At 33.8% G+C, this 7,444-nt stretch overlaps 1 long non-coding RNA gene across 1 annotated transcript; it reads right to left on the bottom strand.

The window, feature by feature from the left end:
- Nucleotides 1-4,702: 4,702 nt before the first annotated feature.
- Nucleotides 4,703-5,476, bottom strand: LOC130735290 (uncharacterized). Its single transcript, XR_009018372.1, has 2 exons — nucleotides 5,336-5,476; nucleotides 4,703-4,914 (listed from the first exon to the last, which is right to left on the bottom strand). It is a non-coding gene; the product is annotated as an uncharacterized LOC130735290 (long non-coding RNA).
- Between the last annotated feature and the right edge of the window lie 1,968 nt (nucleotides 5,477-7,444).

Genomic DNA, 7,444 nt, shown 5'->3' with positions numbered 1-7,444 from the left:
GTGTGCAGACGACTCGCACTAACTCCTAAAACGACTATGATACTATCCTCAAGCAATTCCTAAACTTTCTTCTTCATTAAACTTTCTCAAACGGCGAACTCCTGTCACGCTTACACTGATCCTACGCGTGAGTCGGAAAAGTAAACAGTTAAACCAGTTCTGCAAATCCGGGTCTTACAATTACTTTTGAATGGAAACAAAAAAGTATTTATTTCTCCCTTAACACATGCACTTATTGAAAACTGAAACCAGAACATAACCGGACTCTTCATATGTTATTGTTACATGTTGTAATACTAATAACACCTCCTTATGGCCTTACACTCCTCTAATCAAGCCTTGAGGCTTGAACTACTTAATGATTTCCTTTTTATTTATTTTCTGATCTTCATGATCCTTTCAATTGCAACACAAGCCACTACAAATATTCGCTGGTTTGACGTCGGTTGATTTCCTCATTTAGCGTCGGTTACAACCGCCGTTAAATGGATTAGCGGCGGTTACCCAAGGCGCCACAAAGTAAACTAGCGGCGGCAGAAGGTAACCACCAGAACAACTGCCGCTAGATTCGTTATAAAGGACTAGCGTCGGTTACAACCGAAACCGAGGCGAAACCTATTTTTTGAATGGGCATTCTAATCATCGACTAGCGGCGGTTGTTTGTTTTTTTTTTTTTTTATGGATTTTGATAATTAAAAACTAGCGTTGCCTTCCATTTCTTTTTTTTTCCGTTCTATATATATTTTTGGCCCACAAATTCTCACTCTAAAGCTGATTTTTGGTCTAAAACCTAACACAAGTTTTATATATTATATTCACCAAAAAAAGTTATATATAATATATTTATTGAAATCTAGTGTAAGTAGTATTAACCAACATCTATTGATCTAAAGTGAATATCCTGTATATACACATACAAGGAAATTAGAACAAATAATAGCCACTATTCTCACTAATGCCTAACACAAGTTTTATATATCATAGTTTTATTGAAATTAAATGCTTTTGAATTATGTACTTAGTATTAGTAAGTAGTCTTTAGATGACCAACACCTATTAATCTAAAGAAAGTGAAAAGCCGCTAATTCTCACTACTAAACTAACGTCACACAACTGTATATTTAAAAAACTCTAATTCTCACTAATTCCCGCCCATAATGTTTTTTTTTTTTTTCCAAAGCTAGCCCAAGAGAGCCAACGCGTGAGATTTCTTTAGGAGCAGTTCCTTAACTCTCTATATCAGTGATTTTCTCCTATATGATTTGAGTTAAGATATCAATCAGAGAACAAATCACTCACACAAACAGTCAAAATTAAATATAAGGCATTCCAAGAAAAAGTCACTGTACAGATTACTCACACAAATAGCTTGAGCCTCTTCGTTGGCATATGTGCCATAAGATTTTGTATGTGTTGAAATGTACAAAGTTCCCCTGCTCTCCGACTACCCCGTTTCACTCATATTTTGATCATAATCATATTTTTAAATGTCAAATATACGTACAACATAGTTTGAATAACAAATTTTACTGTATATTAAAATTAGTACTTATTATCTCTGCTCGCAATCTCTTAAGTTTTTAGAGCCACCAGTATGATTAATTGTAAGCTTTGCTCTATTCTCAACCTTTTTTTGACACATCTCCTACAAACTAGTAAGTAGCTCATGCAATGCACGGGTTTTTTTTGAAAAAATGTATATAACTTAATTTTTAGTATAATTAATTCAAAAATGGTTTTTAAAATGATGCATTTCTACTAAGTTTTCTATTACTTCTTGCATATTTTCTACAATATTTTATTAAAAAAATTGCATGCTAAATTAAAGATAAGTCGGCACAACAAAATTGTAGGTAAATTCCCAATCTAAAGGTAAATTTGGCTGAAAGATTTGTAGAAAAACCCGCGCCAAAATTCATATGTAAGCAATAGTAGATATAAAGTTAGTGTACTCTCTACCAAAAGAAAAGCTTAGTACAAATTTTTCAATTCAAAATGTAAGTCATAAATAAATAAATCAAGAGATAAACTATGAATAGAAGTTGAATTAAAGAATTGGATTTATAATTTCATCAACCCAAAAAAATATAATTCAATAGATTAATAGGACTTGTCACCAAATTAGCATGGTGTCTGAAAAGCTTAGAGTTGCATGGTGCATCCTTAATGTTGAAAAGTTTAGAGTATTCCATCCAAAAGGAGAATCATGGAATTGAAAATTTCAACTTCACGTAAACACCAAAACGATGATGCCTAGTTTATGTCTCGTCAGGTACAGACATTTTGGGGTCTTAGACGAAAATGTTAAATGAGTCTTTTTTAGAGATTTTTTTTAAAAAACTTAACATAAAATATTAATTTTTATATTAACTTTCGAGCCTTTTTAGTTGCAAAATCATTTATCAAAGTTTTATAATCAAACAATTCTAACATTTCACTTTCAATAGATAAAATACCTAATACATTCAATCTATCTTGTAATATTGTTGACAAGTAGCAACCTTTACGGGGATTGTCAACAAAATTCTATAATATTCTGACTCAAATAGTGGTGAAGATTAAGGGAAAATTAATACTCTTTTTTGAGAGAAGGAATCTCTTAATTTTCTAACGGCAGTGTTGTTGAAGATGATTAATATTATGACTCAAATAGTGGTGAAACTTAATTTTCTTTTTGGGAAATATGAATTTTATAATTTTTTATATGAAAGATTTGTTATTTTTTAAATAAGATTAGATACTTTTTTATGTAAAAAAAAATGATATTATTAGTTAATTTAAAAAAAGATGATGTATTGGTCTAACTTCATTTTCTTAGTTGACTAATATTTAGGAAATAAATAATTCTAATTTTTTTATACTTTGGTTGTTTAACATTTATCAATAGTTAGTAACTAATTTTATTCTTTTTGGGGCCTAAGTAAAATTATTTTTTGGGGATATCACTACTAGAAATTGGACCATTTCCTGCGAAATATTTTGCGAATTTTCAATACCCAGCTAATACCTTCGTGGATAATTGCTTGCTGCGATTTCTGGAAATTGCAGGAAATTTCCCGCAATATTTCTTGTGATTTTCACTTTAAAATGCGCCGCAAAAGTATCCCAAATCCAAGGCTTTATGGAGTTTCTTAGCAGGTTCTTTTTGTTGGGTTTGGCTGGTCTTTTAATGTGATTTTCGTGGTTTTTTGCAAGGCGTAGGGCTTTTGGGTTGTTTTGCTTTGTCCTGTTTTCCTTTTGGCTCTTTCTGGCTTTTCCTTTCTTTCTGTCTTGGGTTTTCTTTTGATAGGATTTTGTTTGGCTCGGTCTTTGGGTTTGTTTTCGGGTTTCTTGTTTCTTTTTGCGATGTTCGCGACCTTTGTATTGTCACCGGAGTTGGTTGGTTTGTATTGCGTGCTTAAGCGTTTTGCTCTGAAGCCTTTTGATATTATATTATTATATTTTTATCTTTAAAAAAAAATTGATGGGTTGGATGATGAAAATATAGTTTTTAAACAAACATTATGTAAAATATAAAGTTATTTACCAAAAAAGTACTTTAAAAGTAATTTACCAATATGGGGTAATTTTAGTCATGTAGGAGAGAGAAATTAGTTCAAGTTCATCCCAAAATATTTGACGGAAACTGTTGAATTAAGAGAGAATTAGCAATGGGTATATTAATGAGGGAATATTTTAGTCGCAAACAGCGTCACAGATTTGTAAAATACAACTTTTTCATAAAATGACCTATAGTCTCTATTTGCGACGGATTTCAACCACCTCTATGCTAAATCTATCGCCATAGCGACAAATACATCTTTACAATAAAGTTGATTTTTTAAACTTGTGAAGGAATTTACGACGGGATAATTCTCTCCCTAAAAATTTTGTCGCTAAATTCTTCCCTCTCACATGGTCAACAATTTTGGATCTCTTATTATTAGGTCAAACACCAATTCATTTCCCACAACACTAACATTTTTTGCTCTTTCTCTTAAATTCCATTTCTTGCAATTTTGGCAACACCAGATCTGGATCGCAAGTCCATTTCAAAACCTTTTCTAGAAATCAGAACACGAATTTAACGTTTGCTACCTATTCTTGCTCATCAATTCGTTTTCCTTATTCATGCTAGGGTTTGTTAATTAGTTTGCAAAATTTGAATTCAGGCTCACCGCCCTGTCCTTCTTCTGCTTTATTAACTTCATAGAGAAATAAATAGTTAAAACGATGTAAAGCTCAAGAAGAAGAACCGGTGGTGTTTCCCGTCAATCGCTCATCGGGCTATGACGAACTTCGAGTCTTATCTTCTCGTTCTTCTCCTGTAAGTCTGTTGATTATCACAAGCATCTTCTGCTTCTACTTCAATCTGGATATACAATTTTTTATCCCAATTGTAATTTTGTAATTACAAGCAGGTTTTATAATTACAAAATGATGTGTGTAATTTTGTAATTGATGTATTTTAAAGGAAAAGTGAAACATAAAAAGTACTGTCACACATCTTACTTTTTTATTAATTACGTTTTCATACGCATAAATATATACTAGGATCTCAACTCCTGCGAATAGAAAAAACTCCTTGGTCAACCCCCTAACGCTTAGTACGCTGACTGTAGGGCGAGGGATTAGTCTCACAGCTGTCAGCTGTGAGATACCTTGGTCAAGAGCAAAAAAATATACTAGGATAACATTATGGAGTAAAGCAAGTTAAAAAGAATTACGAAAAAAGTATTTCATTAATGTCTTAATTCCTTTTTATTTATTTTCTGAACTTCATGATCCTTTCAATTGCAATACAACTTTATATATAGATCATAAATTAATAATTGTGGCAGCGTGGATCATCAGTTGATGTCGGCCGAGGTCGATCCGGATTATCACATGGAGATCGATCGACGAGTCTCCTACCATGACCCATTTCATCTGAACCTACCAAAATTAACAGAGGATATATATAAGTGAGACTTGATGTGAGGGTTATGATAAATCATGATGAATAATCAAAATTAGTAAAAAATAGTTAAAATTAAAACAATAAATCATGTGCCTTTTCTTAAATGACACGTATGTTTCATTATTTTGAATCTATATTCATTGTTAACTAACTAATAATTTATTCCTCCCTAAGTTCAAAAAAAAAAAAATTATTCTTCCCTTTTCACCTAAGAAAATAAATTTCATCGACATATGATTTAGTAAAAATCGCCATTAATATTTATAGTGGTGGTTAGCTAAATCATAGTTTTACTGCAGAAATGTGTATATATGCACACGTATATACACACTCTTTGTGACATGATACGCCTCACCGCGAGGGAGTGAGGGGGTAGAGATTGACTTTATTAATTACCTGCATGAAGTTCAGAAGCAGCACCAATATTATTGATCCTTGCAGATATTGCAACATTAGTAGAAAAGCTCAACACACAAATAAACAGAACCGCCAAAATCATAAGTGAACATCTCTTAGAAGCCATGAGTACTCTCTCTAGTGCACTTCACAATATACAAAAAAACATGCATGCTAATTAATTTATAATCCAAACTTGGTGGACGCGGTTGCTTGCTATTGAAGCATTTTTTTAGGTTGAATTTTAGTGCTGTCCATGTCTTTGACAATTACTATACATAACTTGCATCACTTTTCTTTGGTCAATACTAGGAAATTTCTTTGCAAGTTACTTACCGCGTAAATAAACCACTGAGTCAATGCGTGCCTTTAATGAGAATAACGACATTGCTGTAGAATTTTGTTTACATCATATCAAATTTTAATTGGTCTCTAAACTATTATATAAAGTGAGAGTTCCAACTGTTGAAATATTTACTTAACGAGTAATAATTACATAGTGTTCTAAAATGACAAATGTGTTGCATTGAATGGATTTGAATGAAGTCCCACATAAAAAGTGGAGCAACTTTTCAAAGCATTTATATATTATTAAATGTCAACATTCAACAAAGGGACAAAGAGAGGATATAGTGCCACATGTGCATAGTTTGGTGGTCCCAAACTTTTATGTCACATGTTCCACTCACACCAACCCTCGCCGGTGTCGACACCTGCGTGGGCGTAGAGGCGCTAGTGGCGGCTTGTAGATGGCACGACACTTGAGGCACTTTAGCACGATCATATCCTCTTATTTTCAGAAAACCACTTCGCTTACATTTCGAGTTTTCATTAGTCTTGTGCAAACTCGAAGTAAGGCTGATTATCCTGAGTATTCTTGCATCCAAACTCTAAGACGAATTCAGAGAGTGCTTGAAATACTTTAAGGAAAGTGATTTCATCACGATCAAGCCTATTCATTTACAACAATCATAAAGTATATTCAAATGGCTACTGATGCTTCTGTCTCCAGTATCAAAGTCATGAACCAGGATCTTGTCAAACTTGATCGCTTCGATGGAACGAATTTCACTCGTTGGCAAGACAAGATGATTTTTCTCATGACTGCACTGAAGATATATTATGTGTTAGACCCTGATCTAACACCAATTGCTGAACCAAAAGATGATGATTCTGATGAACTTAAGACCGAAAGAAAGAAGCGCAGAGAGGATGAGTTGCTATGCCGTGGACATATTCTGAACACTCTCTCTGACCGCCTCTATGATCTGTACACAGATACTCAGTCTGCAGTGGAAATATGGAAAGCATTGGAATTCAAATTCAAGGCTGAGGAAGAAGGTACTAAAAAGTTCTTAATATCTAAATATTTCGATTTCAAAATGTTGGATACAAAACCTATTCTGCAACAAGTGCCCGAGTTACAGGTTCTCGTAAATAAGATAAATGCAGTAAAAATAGACATCCCTAAAGCCTTTCAAGTTGGTGCAATCATTGCAAAATTGCCACCTTCCTGGAATGGTTACAGGAAGAAACTGCTGCACAATTCTGAAGACTTCTCATTGGAGAAAATTCAGAAACACCTTCGAATCGAGGAGGAATCGAAGGTCAGAGACAAGGCTGGGTCTTCTGGTTTCTCTAAGGCAAATGTTGTGACTGCAAAAGGCAAGAAAAAATATGATGGCAAACATCAACATCTCGGACCAAGGAAAGAACATAATAAGTTCAAAAACAACAATGGAACAAAAGGTCCAAAGGGTGGATGCTATGTTTGCGGAAAGCCTGGCCACTTAGCTAGAAACTGCAGACAAAACAAGGATAAAAAGGAAGTGAATGTTGTCCAAGTTGATGATGAAATAATCGCTACTGTAAGCCAAGTTATGGCTGTAAAGGGTAAAGTCCCAGGGTGGTGGTATGATACATGTGCCTCTGTTCATGTATCATATGACAAAGCATCGTTCAAGACTTACTCTGAATCGACTGATGATCAAGAAGTGCAGATGGGAAATGAAGTTCGATCAAAGGTTGTCGGAACTGGAACTGTCGAACTCAATTTCACTTCCGGAAAGAAAGTTACTCTTGTTAATGTGCTGCATGTTCCAGAGATGA

This window comes from Lotus japonicus, chromosome 2 (assembly GCF_012489685.1).
Source record: "Lotus japonicus ecotype B-129 chromosome 2, LjGifu_v1.2".
In the NCBI taxonomy this organism is placed as follows: domain Eukaryota; kingdom Viridiplantae; phylum Streptophyta; class Magnoliopsida; order Fabales; family Fabaceae; genus Lotus; species Lotus japonicus.
This window is presented reverse-complemented; position numbering and strand designations above follow the sequence as displayed.